At 47.4% G+C, this 19,256-nt stretch overlaps 1 protein-coding gene and 1 long non-coding RNA gene across 5 annotated transcripts in view; one reads left to right on the forward strand and one right to left on the reverse strand.

Moving 5' to 3' along the window:
- The window catches only part of SPATA13 (spermatogenesis associated 13), a 350,239-nt gene that overhangs the window by 137,975 nt on the left and 193,008 nt on the right, over window positions 1–19,256 (reverse strand). Inside the window, exon 1 of one of the 4 annotated variants that reach the window (XM_047874091.1) lies at window positions 15,291–15,450. The exons of the other annotated variants lie outside the window; for them this stretch is intronic. The gene's annotated coding sequence lies outside the window, so the exon portion shown is untranslated. Of the gene's footprint in view, window positions 1–15,290; window positions 15,451–19,256 lie in introns of those variants that run through there. 4 annotated transcript variants of the gene reach the window in all.
- LOC125174954 (uncharacterized) overlaps window positions 15,995–19,256 on the forward strand; it is a 28,669-nt gene continuing 25,407 nt past the window's right edge. The window contains exon 1 of the long non-coding RNA XR_007155625.1: window positions 15,995–16,078. This is a non-coding gene — a long non-coding RNA (uncharacterized LOC125174954). The remainder of the gene's footprint in view (window positions 16,079–19,256) is intronic.

The following is a 19,256-nucleotide window of genomic DNA, read 5'->3' on the forward strand; positions in this document are numbered from 1 at the left end:
ACCCTCCTCTCTCCTTGAATGGTAGTCAGGGTTACCTTAAATTGGCAGTATAGACTCGGTCTCCTTATTTTTGCCCGACCACGACTTCAAATCCTCTGCTGTCTAGTTCTCATTCCCCTTCCGTTACCAGGGAAAAAAAGAAAGAAGGAAAGAAAACAGAAACAAAAAACAACCACTACCAATGCCACCACAACACTTCATTTCAGGAGTAACAGCATCAAATCAACAGGATGAGACATTTAGAGCGTCCTCCACCTACAACAGCAGAGTATATATTCTGTCCAAGACTACCTGGAACGTATATGAAGACGGACAATATTCTGGGCAGTAAAGCAATCCTCAAAACAAGTGTAAAAACTAGAATCATATAGAAGGTAGCCTCCAAAGAAAACGGAATGAAGTACGAATCACTAACAGAAAGATGCCAGGAACATCTCCAACCATTTGTAAAGTAAACAACATGCAGGTAAATAACCCACAGGTCAAGGAGGAAGTCAAAGGGAAATTTTAAAAAATACATTTAGCTGAATGAAAATGAAAATGAAACATATCATTGTAGGACACACCTAAAGCAGTGCTCTGAGGGAAATCTGTAGCATGAAACGAACACATTAAAAAAAGAAGAAACTTCTAAAGTCAGTAATGTAAACTCCCATCTCAAGTTAAGCCCGATAAAAGCAGAAGAAAGAAAATAACGAAGGTAAGACAGGTAAAAAGAAATTGAAAACAGAAAAACGGAGAAAATCAATTAGACCAAGAGCTGGTTCTTTGTAGAATAGTACTAAAATTTACAAATCTCTAACAAGACTGACAAAACAAAAAAAAGATGGTGACACAATATACCAACATTAGTGGGGCGCCTGGGTGGCGCAGTCGGTTAAGCGTCCGACTTCAGCCAGGTCACGATCTCGCGGTCCGGGAGTTCGAGCCCCGCGTCAGGCTCTGGGCTGATGGCTCAGAGCCTGGAGCCTGTTTCTGATTCTGTGTCTCCCTCTCTCTCTGCCCCTCCCCCGTTCATGCTCTGTCTCTCTCTGTCCCAAAAATAAATAAACGTTGAAAAAAAAAATTAAAAAAAAAAAAAAAAAACAATATACCAACATTAGTAATGAAACAAGATATGACTATAGACCCACCCCCAGACATCAAAAGGACAATAATGGAGTATTATAAACAACTCTGTACCCATAAATTTGGCAATTTAGACAAAATGGACCATTTGTTCAAAAAATACAAACCAAAATTCACACAATATGAAACAAGTAACTTCAATAGCCCTTACCCATTAAGGAAACTGAATTTGCAATTTCAAAATTACCAAAAAAGAAATCTCCAGGCTCAGACAGTCTCACTGACTCTACCAAATGTTTAAGAAAGAATTAACCCCAATTCTACACAATTTCTTCCAGGAAATAGAAGAGGAGGAAACACTTCTCTACAGGAAATAGAAGAGGAGGAAATACTGTTTCATGAAGTGATTATTACCCTGAAACCAACACCAGATAAAGATAGTACCCCTTCCCACAAAAAAAACACAACTACAGACCAATATCCCTCATGAATATGGACACAAGAATGATTAAAAAAATGGAACTCAGCAATATATAAAAATAACTATGCACATGAACAAGTGGGGCTTATATGCATTTGGGTCTATTCCAGGAATCCAGGAGTTTTTCAATATTTGCAAATTAAGCAACATACTTCATCATATCAGCGAGCTAAAAACAAAATCACATGATTACATCACCTGACACAGAAAAAGCATATGGTAAAATTCAACACCCATTATCATTTGAAAAATCCCAAAACACAGGAATAGAGGGAAACTTCTTCAAGCTGATAAAGAGCATCAAACGGAAACCTACAGCTAACGGTGAAAGACAGAATGCCTTTCTCCTGGGATCAGAAACAAGAGGCTAGGGCTCTGACCACTCTTGTTCAACACAGCGCGAGAAGTGCTACCCGGCGCAGTAAGGCAAGAAAAGGAAATAAATGGCATGTACGTAGACTGGAAAAGCAGATATTAAACCATCTGTGTTTGCAGATGACACAACGGTCTTCATAGACATATTCCCAACGGTTCCTTGGGATCCCAAGGAATCTACCAAAAAATTCCTAGAACTAATGGATGAGCTCTGTAAGGTTGCAGGATACCATACACCAGAGGTTGCAGGATAAATATACCAACACACCAAACCTATATACTAGCAATGAACACATGGCCATCGAAAGAAAAAATACAATACCATTATGGACCTTGAAGGTATTAGGCTAGGTGAAATAAGTCAGAGAAAGGCAAACACTATACGATTTGCCTCACATGTGAAGTCTAACAACAACAAAATGAACAAACAAAACACACACATAGAAACACAGAACAGTTTGTTGCTTACCACAAGGGAAGGGGGTTGGGGGGGGCGCAAAATGGGTGAAGGAGGTCAAATGTATGGTGATGGATGGTACTAGACTTTTAGCAGCGATCACTTGGTAGTGCATACAGATGTCCAACTATAATGTCGTATACTTGAAACTTACGGAATATTATACACTAATTTTATCTCAATAAAAAACACAATACTATTTACAATCACTCAAAAAGCGAAGTACTTAGGTATAAATCTAAATCATGAATAGGAATTACATGCTGAAGACTACATATGATGATGAAATTAATGGAAAGACACACTGTGATTACTGATTGAAAGACTCAACACTAAAGATGCTGATTCTCCCAAAATTGCAGCAAGATTTTTTGTAGATATGAGATTATTCTAAAATTTATATAGAAAGGAAAAGGAGCTAGGATAGCTAAGACAATTTTGAAAAAGAATACAGTGAGAGGAATCAGACCATCCAATTTCAAAACTCATAGCTATATGAATCAAGACTGATACCAGCTGAGGTATAGACAATAGCTCAGTGGGACAGAAAAGAGAACTCAGAGAAGGACCTACACAAATATGCCCAGTGATTTTTGATAAAGGTGCAAAGCAACTGAATGGAAGAGAGGGAGTCTTTTCAACAAAAAAGTGCTGGACCAATTAGACATCCACAGACGGGGGAAAGAAACAGAAAAGAAACAAACAAAAAAACACCAAAATCATGACGTAAATCTCATACCCTACACAAAAACTCAAAAGAAGCATAAACTTAAATTTAAAATGTAAAACCATAAAACTAAAAAAAAAAAAAAAAGAAGAAGAAGAAGAAGAAAATCTTTAGGATCTAGGGCCAGGCAAAGAGTTATTATTCTTAGGCTTGACAGGAAAAGCGTGACCCGTAAAAGGGAAAACAAATCAAGAAATTAGACCTCATCAAAATAAAAACTTTTGTTCTGCAAAGGACCTGGTCAAAAGCTAAAGGGGCAAACAAGTCAGAGAACATATTTGCAAGCCACATGTCTAAAGAAGGACTGGTATCTTCAGAGAATTATGCTGAGTGAGAAAAGCAAACCCAAACATACTATGTCCCAATTTTATAATATTTTTTAAATGACAGAATTGTATGGGGGATAAATTAGTGGTTGCTGGGGGTAATGGAAGGAGTGGGGACACGAGGGAAGTGGGTGTGGCCATAGAAGGACTTGAGGGATCCTTGTGGGGTAGGGAAATGTCTCTAGCTTGACTGTACCAATGTCAATATCCTAGTTGTGATGTTGTACAATGATATGTAAATATCACTGCACTACACCGTGCATGTGAATCTACAATTATTTCAGGATGGAAAGTGCAATTTAAAAAGTTAATAAACAAGAATTTAAAACTTCACGAACACAATTACACGTTGCCTTAGCTCTCAAATCCCCACTCTTCTTCAGCAAACTCCTGCCTCTTCTGTGTCGATGTTCACTTTGAGGAACCTTACTCCAGCTAATGACAATCATCTATGCGCCTCTGTCTTCCACACAACAGATCGGCAGGATTTCGGTCTGCCTTTTTCTTGAATATTCCCAAGTGGATGTTCAGCAGGCGAGTCTAGGACCAATACCACAGGTGTGTGCGAATTCCGGGACAGACTACCCGGTCAGTGGTGGCCACTTGCCTGTTAGGCCATCGGTAATCACCAGCCTTCTCTACATCACTTCCTTTGAAACCATTCACCTAACCCTTGGAACATTTCCACTCTTACCTGCATCACGCTGTGGAAGAAATAAGAGGCACCGAGGTCACAGGACCACACATCAGACACCCCAGTGAGAGGGCCTTCCGGTCACCGATCCTTCTTGCGCTGTCCTCCGCATGGACGCGGCAGATGCCGTCAGATGGCCCTGAGGGTCCTGACATGGGGGTCGGTAACTACTTCACCATCTTCCTTCCACCTCTCGCCAAACGGCAGCACTGAATGCACGAGGCGGCCAACAGGCAAGGTTTCCCAAGCGCCTTTGCACTCAGGTAGCACAAGAGTCTCCTTTTTGGGAATCTGGAACCGTCCAGATCTCCTAGTGAGCAGTTAGCGAGTGGGTGGTCCCAACACAAATCTGAATTTCTCGCTCCTCTGAGGAGATAGCTATAGGATTCTCCCAATGAGGAAACAGCTTCCCAACTAAAAATCCATGCGAAGTGTGTTCCACAACTAATTCTTTCTGAATCCTGCAGGGATGAGGTTAGACAAGGAAGAGAAAGATTCACAGCCAGGCACGTGTAATAACTGGTCACCGCATGATCCAGCTCTGTTTTCTTTTTTTAAAGTTTATTTATTTATTTTGAGAGAGAGAGCATGTGCATGCATCCCCCCCCCCCCGCCCCAACGCGGAGGAGGGGCAGAGGGAGGGAGAGAGAGAATCCCAAGCAGGCGCTATGCTTAGTGGGGAGCCTGACGACATGAGGGGACATCTACAGTCCCACGCTTACCTGACTGAGCCCCCCAGGCACCCCGGTCCCGGTCTCTTTAAACAATCGCATAAAAAAACACCCTTCTGTTTGGAGAAAACAGTAATAAAGACACATGCTTTCAAGAGTCTTGTGGGTTTTTTAAATCTTCACCCACTACCGACTAAAGGGCTCGCCGGGTCTTTCCAGGTGACCAGGAAGTACACACAGAAGGTGGCTGTCCCAGTTCAGTCTGACAAGGGGCCGGGAACCGTCCTGCTGAACCAGGTCCCCTTTCACAAGGATCTTTATCCCGGACTGATCTGCACGGATACCCTCTATCTTTGTCTCAGAGGAAAAGTGTTCCAAGCGACACAAAGTGTTCTTAAAAATCCGCAGCCCGCACTGTGTAGAGGGTAAGACCTGGCCTCTACAGAGACAACTTTCCAGGAAAGCCTAGAAAACAGTACCGTCCTACTGACAGTAGGCCACTCCTGTCTTCCCTTACAGATTCTTCATCCCAGCAGGAAAGAAAAACTAAGAGATTGCTGGTATCTGCCCATAAAAATGAAAAAAGGGTATTAAACTCCTATAGCACGGAAACCACAATCATCTCCTTGAACAATTCCAATTCAGTAGTCCAGCATGCACCGAAATTTAATAAACCGCCCTGCCTTAGAATAATTGTCACATGGGGTTTGATTTAATTAATCTCAGCAGGCTTGAAAACAGCCCCCAGGAAGTCAATGGGATAAACTCCCTTCAGACGTGCTAGAATGAAAATGTGAATTAGCTAAGCTACCAAGTCAATATTTTAGGTAGTGGTGGGGATTTTAGTTATATGCTTTGACCTACCCACCTGACTGTAAGCGCTGACCTTGTAAAGCTAGATCGTTCTTGCTTCTGGGTACCCCTTGACGGCTTCTGGGTCAGCACCCATTCAGGGTGAGCACCATGGATGAGGGGTCAGATTAGAAATAAAGATTAGGAGAGGTGCTGGGCAGCTCAGTCCGTTGAGTGTCCAAGTCTTGATCTGGGCTCAGGTCATGACCTCACGGTTCGCGGGTTTGAGCCCCACTTTGGGCTCTGAGCTAAGCCTGCTTGGGATTCTCTCTCCGCCTCTCTCTCAAAATACATAAACTTAAAAATAAATAAAGATTAGGAAGAGCAGAAAGAGTTCTTGCTTCCTCCTATGAGATTCTGCTATGTTAGAAGGAAGGCAGACAGCATTCTCTGAGCCCTGGGTATTTTTCCTCCTTTCGAGTGGAGTTAAGAGAACCATGGATGGGGGCGCCTGGATGGCGCAGTCGGTTAAGCGTCCGACTTCAGCCAGGTCACGATCTCGCGGTCTGTGAGTTCAAGCCCCACGTCGGGCTCTGGGCTGATGGCTCAGAGCCTGGAGCCTGTTTCCGATTCTGTGTCTCCCTCTCTCTCTGCCCCTCCCTGTTCATGCTCTGTCTCTCTCTGTCCCAAAAATAAATAAACGTTGAAAAAAAAAATTTAAAAAAAAAAAAAAAAAGAGAACCATGGATGATGTTCCTCGCGGAAACCCAGAGAGCGGAAGCAAGCACGCATACCCTCTCACTCCTCCTGAGCCCCACTGCCCTGGAAGAAGATTCTAGCTCAGAAAGGAAAGCCTGGAGGAAGGTGACCTTCATCATTCTCCTCCCATCCAAGAGTGAGGTCTACTGAGAAAAGGAGAGACTGGCAGGGGGAGGGAGGGGTGAGCCCCGCCCATGCTACAATTAACACTCCACAGAGGCTGTGAGCCTGTACTTGGCCCCAGTGCCTCACCCTGGCCTCCGCTGCCACCTGCATTTATGAATGAATGGTCCCTATGTCTCAAGGAGCAGGACACCGTCATTATCCGTGAGCCACGCAGAAGCACAAGACGCTCTGCCCGGCGCACGGCATTTCCAAAGCCGGGTCTGGAGCCGGTGTCGGCCTCCACCCGGCTCGACGTTGGACAGGGCTGTTTATACCCACGCCGGGGGGGTAAGGACAGCAGGTGACAGTATGAAGCTAACCCAGTCAGCCTGATTCCCCAAACTGCAAGTTTATAAATCACTCCTCACCCACACCTTGCCATGACTTGTGACTTGTCATGAAAAAAAACTAAATGAAGCTGCCACTCTTCCTTGTTCACAATGCCACTGTTTCATTTGCTTAGTGAGGCCGGGCGTCGAAGACTGGAACTTGACGGTAATTAAGAAGCTCGCTCCGGGTCACACTGGTACGAGAGAGCACAGCACTGTGGTTCCATCACACACAGCGCTCTACGCGCACACAAACACACACGTACGTAACGCACTTGCACATCACACATGGCGATCAGGGACCGATGGGAGCGGGCACATACGGGCAAGCAGCCGATCCTTTTCTAGGAAGCAGAGGACACGGCAGTTCTGGAAAAGCGGCCTAGGGACACACAGAGAGAGACGCTCTGATGCCAGAGCCGAACTGGATTTGGTGAAGCGAGTAGGCTTTGGTAAGATGAGCCAAGCAATCACTGGGGAGTTTAGGTTTGTGTTACAAAAGTCAAAGGTAGCAAAAGCAGAGAAAACAGGTCTCGCAGATTTTAAGAACACACCATGTTGAAGAACATTCTGCGTACCCTTCCCGGTGTTTCTTGGATCGTTAGCCTCAAACGTCTGAAACCTAAATGTACTTCTCACCGTCCTCATTTTAAACTATATAATTCTGTTGAATATAACTAAAGCCGCAGATATTAATATATCCCCGCCTTCTTTGCTGTTTTCGATGAGGGTTCGGGGGATGTTATTTCAGAAGGACCCATGGAACATTTAAGCAAGGGCAAGTCTTTTGAAGGCCTGTATTTCTAAAGCCTATTCAGTCCGCGGGTAACTGGAGTGATAATGGGAAGACCACACAATGGAGCCTAGTCTTTACCATAATACTGAGCTGCTTGTGTGCTGGCTATACAAAAGTTTCCCCAGTGGTAGATTTTCACTCGGTAATCGGGCAGCAGAACAAATATAGCGAATCAATTATTTCCATTTGAAACACACACTTAAATGTCCCGGGGCCGACCTAAGAGTAAACACCAATTACTTGCATATCCTGCTCAGAAAACAAACCCAAACACATAATCTAACTTTTCCACAGAAAGAGAACAAATATCTACACTCGAGATTAGGAATTCACCTACTTCTCCTTTCCTTATTTAGTTTGGCCATCCTCCTAGGACTGACTCTGGACTAAAAGATACTACAAACCCACAGAGTTCAAGCCGCATCGCAGATTTCATTCGGAGGGTACTACCTGTGGACCACTCACTCAAGCCTCCTGGTCCCCGGCAAACTACATTTAAAAAAAAATTTGTTTTTAATGTTTATTTTATTTTTGAGAGAGACTGAGACAGAATATGAGTGGGTTAGGGGCAGAGAGAGAGAGAGAGAGAGAGACAGAATCCAAAGCAGGCTCCAGGCTCTGAGCTGTCAGCACAGAGCCTGATGCGGGGCTCGAACTTATGAACTGCAAGATGATGACCTGAGCCGAAGCCAGACGCTTAACTAACTGACTGAGCCACCCAGGCACCCTGCGGGTGAACTACATTTTAATAACTTGTCAGGATATATTAGAATAATTGTTGCATGGGGTTTGGTTTAATTAATCTCAGCAGGGTTCAAGGAAGGCCCATGAAGTCAACATGAAAAATGTCCTTCACATGTTCTATTATTGAAAGTTGAGGAACTATGTCACCAAAAAAGACAGTGACCGGGAAGGCTGCAGATATAAATCAAAACCCAAATACTTTACACGTGCTGATAGAGATGTTTGTCCCACCACGGTAGGAAAAGAAGGGATAGACAGACTTGCTAGGTTGGGGGGTGTGGTGCAAAGCAGATGTTCATCAATAGCTGCAGAATTACTAAAACAACCAACGAAGGTTGAATGATCATGCATGACGAGACAGGGAATGCGAAAGACTCTACATCCTTTCAAGCGATGGTTAGAAATACATAATTTATAACATAATGGCATTTAGATCCTACAAAACAGATCGGCTACCAAAAAGAGACCAAGTCTGAAGATTTATTCCAGGTCTGAAAACTGGCATTTAGGTACAAACGATATATTAGAGTGGATACAGAATACACTGGATTCAGATCCCAACCCAGCGGCTTGCCACCTGCATTAACCTCGGGAAGGCATTACCCTGTGTGTTTCAGCTGCCATATCTGAAACACGTAGACAGTAATGGTACCCAACTCTCAAGTCATTCCCGTCCATGTTGCAAAGCATTGCTACTTCATGACCGGAGGGTCTGGATAGATTCCAAAAACTCACGTTTTTCCAGACAGAGATGGGAAAACGGTGCCAGGTGCTGGGAAGGCTGCGGTGGGGAGGGCATGCTGTGTTTACAGCGCGACCCTTATATCCTTACCAAGAGGGGGCTTAGAGAATCAGATGTGGAGATCCACAGCATTGGGCTCTGGCGCCTCTCAACTCTGAGAACAAAAGACAGGACGGCCAGGAGATCTCCCAACCAATATGCATTCAACAATCAACGAGTGTTCGTCATCAAACGACTGAAACAACTGCCTTTCTCTTCCTGCCATAAAACCATCAGTGCCCGTGCCAGCAGATGTATACCAAGCACTTACCACACGCCAGGCCCTCTGCTAAGCAAGAATGGACTCATTTTACCCTCACAACAGCCAGTCACAGGGGTTCCCACACTCCGCTGTGCGTGGGAAGCTTCCAAGAATTCCCATACCTAGGTCACACCCAAAACCAATCACGATCTTTGGGAGTGGGAGTAGGCATCGGCTTTTTTCAAAGACCCCTGGGTAATTCCAACGTGCAGCAAAGTTTGAAATGCCTACCTAAGGGCTGGCCTACCTATTGCCTACATTTCTCAGATAAGGCAACTGAGGCACAGACAGGTGTTACAGAAATAATACGAATTACTGGCATGCAACGCAATGACGCAGGGGGGCCGAAGAAATTGTGAGGATGTACATACGCTGGGCGAAGAAATGCAGGACGTGAGGGCAGCTGTCGACCTGACAAAAATCCTACGCAATCCAACCAGGCAGACACAGAGCTACCTTTTGTTGAAACAGTTATCACGGAACCATGAAGGCTAACTGTTTAGGAGCGTCTAGAAAGCACGTGTTCTAGAATAATCGTTCTCAAACTCTGGCCTTCTGAAACTCTCAGCACGTCTGACTGAGAGCCCTAGAATTTGCTCTTCTAACAGATCCCCGAGTGAGGGAGAACCCCTGTTCTAGACACACCGTAACAGGCATAAATGAGACGCTGGGAGCCACAACTAAGCAGAAGTGTTTGAGAGTTCCTAGGGGCACCGAGCTGCAGTCTGTTTCCCCACCTCTGCTTATTCAATCCGGCCAAGTCTGTCTTTATGCCTCCCTCTGCCAGCTCCTTCCCTAAGCTGTTCACCCCATTCAGCCCAGGCTGTAGTTAACTCTTAAAACAGAGGCTTCCTCCAGGAAGCCTTCCTGGATCCTAGGCCTCTCATGTGCTCCCCAAAAACCCTGCCCCTAAACTGATCGCTACACCTGCTATACGTTTCAAGACTCTCCTTTCACACATCTACCCTCTCCCGCTGGACAGGAAGGTGAGCCTCCTCGAGGACAGGAGCTGTTTCCGAGGACTCTCTCCACCTGCGGCATCCAGCACGAGGCCCGGCACATAAAAGGTGCCAAGTGTGCGCCTGCAGGCCCGCCGTCCCGCCGTCCCGCCAGGAAGGCTGGAAACGGAGCAAAGCTGTGAAGTAGAAGCTGGTTTTCTCATAGCTACAGACGGTCCCAATGTATACACTGGATGTGTTTCAAAGTCCACGTGTAAGTTGTCTTTAGGACTCAGGGCTCATTCACTTCTGCAGCATATGCGGTGGTTAAGCACTAGAGCCTGACCTCAGAAATCTGTTTAATGTGACCGAACTGTAAGTTTAACACTCAAGTACAAGACTGCTCACTGTTTAGATTATATAGAATGATAATCTCTATGAAAGACTGTGATCAAAGTTCCGGTACCAGGAGCACATCTCATTCCTGGCCTCCTGCCCCTCTGTTTTAAAACAATAAAATCTTGGACTCCCTCCCCTTGCACCTGTCCTATGGGATAAGGAAAGTTCCCAGTTTCCCACTTGCCTCCCTCCTCCAACAGTTTCCAGTCTGATCATTTCAGCCCTATATTCTCCTCTTCTCCAAGGACAGCTTGCCAACCTTAGAAGCAAACTCCATCACGATGGGATGTTAACGGGGGCTGGGGGGAAAGGCTGGCTGCCCCCTTCTTCCAGATTAGCCATGCAGAGTCCTCTCGGGACTCCCCAGTCTGGCTGATTCCAGACAGCGAGGACAGGAGGCAGGGGAACGTTCCAGTCCAGAGCTGGCAGGCGAGCGTGGAAGATATTTTCAGTCAGGCACATGGTCCCTGAAATTACAAGGCTGAGTTCTCATTTCTTCCACAATGACACAGAGTGGTCCTACTGCAGGGAAACGGTGGAGGCTGTATCTGACCAAGAAATCAGGTCCTTTGAGGTCCTGATTAGATGAGGTAACAGTCCTACGTCTGGGCCATTTGAACATGAAGACCACAGGATGGGGCATCGCCTGTGTCCACAACTGTGGACATCCGACCACGGCAAACTGCCACCGCCCTGTATTAGAAACATACACAATTGTCTTTTCATTCCGGACACTGCCACAGCTCCCCGGTGCCCTCTCAGGCGGTGAGAAAGCACCGCGTGCTTCACCCGACGTGAAGCAGAGAAGTTCCGGAAGGCCCTGGAACTTCTGTGAGCCCCGGCCCCCCACCCTCGTGCCGCACCTGCACTCCGCAAGCAGGAACCATCACTTTGTAGAAGCCTCTGCAAACAGTGCTGCCTGAGGGAGTCACAAGCCACAGGGCAGACAGACAAAAGGAAGCGGACGCCCGGATTTCCTGGGCCAGGCAGCCCTGTGCTCCGGTCTCACTCTGGTCACTTACTATGGGGCTCTGGCCATGACAACGTCCCTGACCTCCATCCTCTCAACTGTGAAAGGGGACCAGGAAAACCTCACTTGCTGTTCAGCTGTGACAATCCTCACCTGAACCACAGAACACAGACAACAATTTGAGTGACCATTCCCTGGATTCTCCCAAGGAGGGACCTAACCACCCTTCTCATTCTAGAAGCCTCAGAGGGAAGTTAATTACATACAACGTATACCTTAGGGCATTAGGGTTTAATTCTGTCAAGAGGGACGGATACAGAATGAGCTGAGTTGAGCATTATGGGTAAAGAATACCCTCCAGGTTTCCTGAGGGTTCCTGGGGGAAGGGATTAAAGGGACAGGAAGGACCCAGGAATCAGGAGGGCATGGGTGTAAGTCCCGGTCCAAGAGAAGGGGGGGTGGGCTTGTCAGAGGCAATACAAAAACAGAAACTAACCCGACAGGCTCTCCCCCTTCGCTTCTGTTTCATTTGAGATGCAGGATGGAGGAAATCATGTGAGCACTTTGTGCCTAATGCATTTCTCTCTGCAAATGGAAAATACAATTAAACATTACAGTTACTGATCTTTAAACTGCCGTGTATAATATGACTCGCCTCTAGGAAGCAGTGTACGTTTGGTGTTCGCTCTTGGTGTTTTGAAAATAACAAAATTACTTCTTTCTAAGACATCTGAATTGATAACTTCCGTTGATTTTATGATCCCACGTATGCCATCACGTATCTCAAAAGCAAACATTTTTAAGGGTTTGGCTTTCAGACAAAACACACACACACACACACACACACACACACACACACACAGAAAACCCCTGACAATTTCCATTCTAAATGAATCTTTCCAAAGCCTCTTAGCTCAGGAAAGGAAAAGGAAAGACGGTTCATTGTTTTCAGCAGCAAGAAGAGAGGTCAACCCACCAAGCCGCAGGGCCAGGCATGGAGAGCCTTGGACCCGAAGTCAACTGATCTGGGATCTAAAGCCAGTTCTACCGTCTTGCTGCTTTCCCTTGGACGCGTCACTTTTTCTCTGGGTCCCAGTTTCCTCACCTGTGGAATGTCAGATCCCTTCCTGCCATCAGAGGATAAAACTTTACCTACCACTCTGCTTCAGTATCACCAAAAAAATATTTGCCTCCAACTTTCAGGAAGGTGAAGACCAACAAGACAGTATTTGAACAAGGCTTTAAGGTTATATAATGAACTAGAAATAAACAAGACTCATAAAATCACTGGGTTATCAGGGACTCTAGAGGCCTGGCCAGCTAGCTGAAAGTGGAATTGAACTCTCAATGCACAGGAGACAGTTGGCAATGGTCTTTTCTTTCTCCTCGAGTTCCTGTAGCTAAGGGGGCCAGGGTGTTCTCTTAAGGAAGCAGGCTGAAAGTGAGCTTGAAATGACAGTCAGCCTGGTCAGTGTCCCCAGTCTTGCTGAAGGGCATTAGGCATCAGGTTTTCCCCATATACTGTTCTACAGGTAGAGATAGTTTGCCCTCAACTGTTACCAATTGCAGACTAAATAAAGCATGCAACTGATGACCTGGTTTCCAAAGCCAAATTCCAGCCCATGTCTGAGTTCAAAAGTTCCTACCACACGGAAGCTCAGCGCCTGGTGAGGAGGGGTCCACCACTACGTAGCCATGAGAAACTGGGCCTGATACTTCTCTCAGCCTCTCTGGTCTCATCTGTAAAATGAGGACAGTAATAATATCTATGTTCCAAGGAGGAGAGGAGGATCTGTGAGTTATTATTGCATGTAAAGCCCTCAAAAGGGTGCCTGGCCCATGTTAAGTGTTTTGGTAAGTGCTACCTAACATTCGTATTGATATCAATGGTAACATAATTCTAGAACTATGTATACGATACTAGAGCAGACAGGAAGATCCTGAAATCCAGAGCACTCCTGGGGAGACACAGCTGTCCCCTACCTCCACCTCCTGACCCCTTCAGGGGTCTGAAATAAAGAAGTCTGCAAGGTAACGGACGACTGATTGGAAAAGAGGAAAAGGAACCTACGGATGGTGATGGCATAGAAGAATCACAACCAAAGACAGTGAAACGAGGGATGCTGTGAGGACAGCAGCAGGCTGTGCTGGCAAAAAGCACCTGTCAAGGAGAAAGAAGTAGGTAAAAAGCAAGAAAGCACCATGTGGGAGAAACTCACGATACAGAATCAGGATGCCCACGCCTGCGTAGCACAAATGAAAAAGTGGATAATCAAACTGGGTGGACAGATGATGGCAAATGTGGGGGCCGAAGGAGGTAGATGAAAATTACAATATGTATAAGAAACAGTCACATAAAACTCTAAAGCATGTGGGGGCAGAGAACAAGGTTCAGCAGCGGGAGGAGTGCATAATTAACAGACAGCAAGAGAACAATGGAGTGAGGAGGTTTGCAAATTGGGGGACGTGAAGAAAAAAGGTGCATTTGTTAAGAAAGGTGGAAATACAAAACGGGAGTGAGATTTCTGTGCCTGTTGGCAAAGGAGAGCAAAGAACTGGGACTCTTGGAGGGGGGTTATGGGGAAGAAAACAGGCAACACAGAAAACGAGGTGGGGTGCAGAGAAAACGGGGGGGGGGGGCTGATTTTGATTTTGGATAGCCCTGGTCATAAATGCTAAGTAAATTCAAATTACTGTTCTAACATTATCATCCAACGCTGGAAAGCAACTAACCTGGAGAGTTCTTGTTTGCTTTGGTTTGGTTTGCTTTTTCGCACTTGGAGGGAGGGGAGATTTGCTCAGGCTCTGTAACTTTGCACAGTCAGATGGGTGGCCCGCCAGCACAGGTCACCTGAGTTCCCCCTGACGCGGGCAGCAGTGGCGGCTCCTACCTTCCCGGGGCTGGTATGCAAATTCCCTCACCACGTCAACCACGAACGGAACCAAACCGACGCCAGCAACTCCCTCCGATCCACAGACGACAGACGCCGGGTCCCACCGCTCTTTCCCCTGAAATGAGCCCCAGCTGGGACCCAGGGAGAAACTCGCTTCCAAAACCAAGTTCTCCGACCGCATCCCTTCCAGGGCCGCCGGCCGCAGCAGCCCCGGGCGGGCGCTCGCCGCACCGGTCACGCTGCCGGAGGGAGCCGAGCCGGGGAGGGAACACCGGCCCCACCAGGCTCCCCGAACCTTTGTCCGAGCGCCCCGCGCAACCTCGCAGGCCAGGCCCAGCGAGTCGGGAGCGCGAGGTAAAGTTTCAGGGTAATCCCCGAAAGGGTCGTGCAGGAGCCGGCCTCTTCCACGAGCACCGCCGGCACGCGCTTCCCCCCGGGCCACGCCGCTGGCGAGCCCGGGGAGCGCCGAGCAACCGCCGCAGGGCACCAACAGGTGGGCAGCGCGGGCGGCCCGACGAGCGGCCAGGAGGACTGAGCGGGGCGTCCCCGGACTACGAAAGCCATCGCCTGGGGCTAATTCCTCTCCCGGGGCCCCAGCTAACAGCCCTGGACGCCGGCCCCGCGCCCACCCCGCAGAGCCGCACGCCCGGGTGCAGCCTCACCTCGCGTGGGCCCCGCTCGGCGGAGCCTCCAGAGCCAGCGGATCCAACACGTCCCTGCGAACACGGGGCCGGTCCCGGTCCCGCCGAGCTCCGAGCACGCCGGGCTCCCCGGGAGCCTCTGCACCCGTGCGCTGACTCCGGGCTGGCGGCGGGCGGGGCTGCCCCGGGAGAAAGCGCGCTGCCGAATCCCGCCGGCGCCGCAGCCTCCAGGCTCCCCGGGCCACGCCCCCAGCCCGCCCGGCCACGCCCCCAGCCCAGCTCTCCCTCGACGCCCGCGGACGGGCCATCCCTCCAACCCAAGCCACGCCCCCGACCGGCCCTGACCACGCCCCCAGCGCGGGTCTCTGTCCACTCGGGCCACGCCCCCGGCCAGGCTCTCCCTCCGCCACCCTCTCAGGCCACGCCCCCCGCCCAGCGACCCCCTGCTAAGGCTGCCGTTGCCCACAGCCCGGCGGTCCCCACCCTCCTCCCGGCCATTCCCAACCCCCCAACAGCATCCCCCACCCCCATCAGGATCACCCCCCACCCCTGCTTCGGCCCTCCTACACTTCTCCCCCACCCCAGCTTTTCTTCCTCTCAGCTACACCCCCAGCCCGGCTCCTTTCCTACCACCCCCAGCGACGCCCCCATATCACTACCCCAGCCCCCCCAGCCTCGCCCAGGGCGGGAGGAGCCGCCGCGTCGCCGGGGCAACCGCCCCCCCCCTCCCGTCCACTCGCCCCACCTCTGCCTGGGCGTGGAGCGAAGGCACCGTGGCTGCGCGCATTTCCGAGCAAGGGAAACACTAGGTGAGGATTTTTAAACCTACCCTTTTCCCCAGGAACTACGACAAGTCTTATGTGTGCCGTTCAGTGAACCCACTCAAAGCACGACCACCTTTTTCTGTGTGGCTCACGGGCTAATCATTAATTCGCATGAGAACCACAGAGGGTCCTATTTGAGGACCCCAAATAGTCTGTGAATGTTTACATGCAACTGATGAAACTTATAAAGTAAACATGCCCTTTCGAAAGCTGCCAGGTTTTAGGTGATTCATTTGAATGGTTACTATGCGCCAGCACTACTGTAAACATGGATTACTTCTGTCATCAAGGAACAATAACAACTATTTTTAAACTAAGGAACATAAAATGGGGGCACCCGGGTGGCTCAGTCCGACTTCGGCTCAGGTCGTGATCTCAGAGCTCCTGAGTTCGAGCCCCGCCTAGGGCTCTGTGCTGATGGCTCGGAGCCTGGAGCCTGCTTCGGATTCTGTGTCTCCCTCTCTCTCTGCCCCTAACCCGCTCACATTCTGTCTCTGTCTCTCTCAAGGATAAATAAACATTAATTAAAAAAAAAAAAAGAACATAAAATGATGAAATTACCGAATGAAGAGTCAAAATTAACTTTATACTCTTTTAAATAGTGAAAAAAATTGTAATATCAAATGGTGGATACATGTCATAGACATTTGTCAAAACCCACACCAAGAGTGAACTCAAATGTAAACTCGTTCCTCATAATGTATAAATATTGACTCATCAGTTGTAAGAGATGTACCACACTGATGTAAGATGTCAATGGTAGGAGAAGTTGGGGGGGGGGGGAGTATATGAGAACTTTCCACTCAAACTGCTCTAAAAAAGTCTATTAATTAGGGGCGCCTGGGTGGCGCAGTCGGTTAAGCGTCCGACTTCAGCCAGGTCACGATCTCGCGGTCCGGGAGCTCGAGCCCCGCGTCGGGCTCTGGGCTGATGGCTCGGAGCCTGGAGCCTGTTTCCGATTCTGTGTCTCCCTCTCTCTCTGCCCCTCCCCCGTTCATGCTCTGTCTCTCTCTGTCCCAAAAATAAATAAACGTTGAAAAAAAAATTAAAAAAAAGTCTATTAATTAAAGCACACACACCAAAATATTAATGGCAATTAACTCTGAGTGGTGGAAATGTGGACAAATTTTAAATTTTTTGTTTGAAACTTTATTGAAATCCCCAAATTTTCAGCAATGAGCACATATTTTTAAGGCAGAAAAAATATTACATAAATAAACTGTGGAAAATTTTAGAGACAGCATGAGAGGCTAATATCAAATATTCCACTTATTTCTATTTTGCATAACTTTAAAAAATCTGCCTGAAGCCCTTACGAGTGTTAAAAATTACATCTATTTTAGTATTAAAAAAAAAAAAAGAATCTCAAGGGTGAACTTTTTTTAATGATCTCTTTAGAATTAGCACAAACCTGGGGAGAACATTTTTATTTTTCTTTACAAAAAATCTGGGTTTCAAACAATCACTTCTGCCTGCTTGGAAATCACTATTAATATTTACACGCGACACTTTTTCTAGTGGAGAAAAACATACTCGAAATCCCGTTCTTGGGGGAAATAGTCCCTGGCCCCCAGATACTTGGATCTCTGCAGAGTTCGAGGTATCTGCTGTCCTGATACCTGGGATCGTAGGCAAGCCTTTTGCCTGAGTTTCAGTTTCCTTCTCAGGGAAAAGGGAAGAAAGCTCACTCTCTGGATTGGTTGGAAAATACCCAACTTTAGCCCATAGAAGAATCCTGGTATCTTAGCACGTACAGGTGCTTGATATTTATGAGTTCCTGTCCTTTAAAACATACATTTTTTAGTGTTTTAATGAGAGTCTTGAGCTCCTGGATGTAAAAGATACTAACCTATTGGAGCAAGGCAGGATGTTTCAAGAGAAACGTCATCCATGTGACATGGAGTGGGGATTGGGCCCTTGACCATCACTAGCTAGAAGCATTAAGTGGATAAATCACTAAACTTCTCTGCATCTCATTTTTCTAACTGGTTAAATGAGAGATTTGGACCAGTGATCTCTCAGCTTCCTTCAGCTTCCATCACTGCATGGGGAATGTCAGTGTGGCTTCTGAGTAAAAAGGTTTAAATCTCCTCCAGTGACCTTTCTCTCGGCCTGCAGGACCAGCCATCACTCACCACCCTGCAAACAAAGCTGACATCTGCCTTTTACCCTCCCCACAAAAGACCGAGTCCCAAGGTTTCTTTGAATTGTTTTCCTCTCTGTGATCTCCTTGGACCAGACTAGCCGCTTATATTCTAACTGCCAATCCATAGCTTTGACCAAAGATTCATGGTAACATCACTGGTGCTTTCTGCAGGATAATGTCCAGGGACAGAAAGTACCATTTTCCACCAAGTTTAAGGTGCACTTTTTTCCCCCACATAATTACGTCTCCAAAAGTATAATGTGTGTTTCTGTTAATATTTATTGAGCGCTTAATATGCTGTGTCGTTTACATTCAATATCTCCTTAGAGCCTCAAAGCAGCCCCCAAGGTGCTATTATCATTCTTGTTTTATAGATGGGAAAACAAAGTTCAGAGAAGGGGAATGCATTGCTTATGGTAGGTCCCCCAGCCAGTAAAAAATGATGGGGCCAGGTTTGATTTCATGCTGCTTTTAAACTCTGTGGAGGCGGCTGTATTGAGGCTTCGTCCAGGGTTCTGAAGAAGAATTACTGTCTTCGGTCCCCTGACAGTCCCCACTCCTCAGGGGTTTTTCAGGAGAGGGGATAAGGGAGGAAAGTGTTCCAGACTGAATGTTTATCCCCTGTCCGTCTCCCCCACGCCTCCCCCTGTAGTCTCATATGTTGGAGCCCCCATTCCCAGTAAGATGGGTTGAGGAGGTAGGACCTTTGGCAGGAGAGAGGGTTTAGATGAAGTTATGAAGGAGGGGCCCCATGATGGGATTAGTGCCTTAATAAGAAGAGAATTCTGGGTCTTACCTTCTCCTTCTGCCTCTCCCTTGGGAGGACACAGCAAGAAGGTGGCCAGCTGCAAGCCAGGAAGTGGGAGCTCAGCAGACACCAAATCTGGTGGCTTATCTTGGACCTCCCAGCCTCCAGAAATGTAAAACATAAATTCCTGTTGTTTAAGCCGCCCAGTGTGGTCTTTTGTCATGGCGGCCAAGCTGACTAATACAGAAAGGAAACTCCTTTCTCCTTGT

Source organism: Prionailurus viverrinus, chromosome A1, assembly GCF_022837055.1.
Source record: "Prionailurus viverrinus isolate Anna chromosome A1, UM_Priviv_1.0, whole genome shotgun sequence".
In the NCBI taxonomy this organism is placed as follows: domain Eukaryota; kingdom Metazoa; phylum Chordata; class Mammalia; order Carnivora; family Felidae; genus Prionailurus; species Prionailurus viverrinus.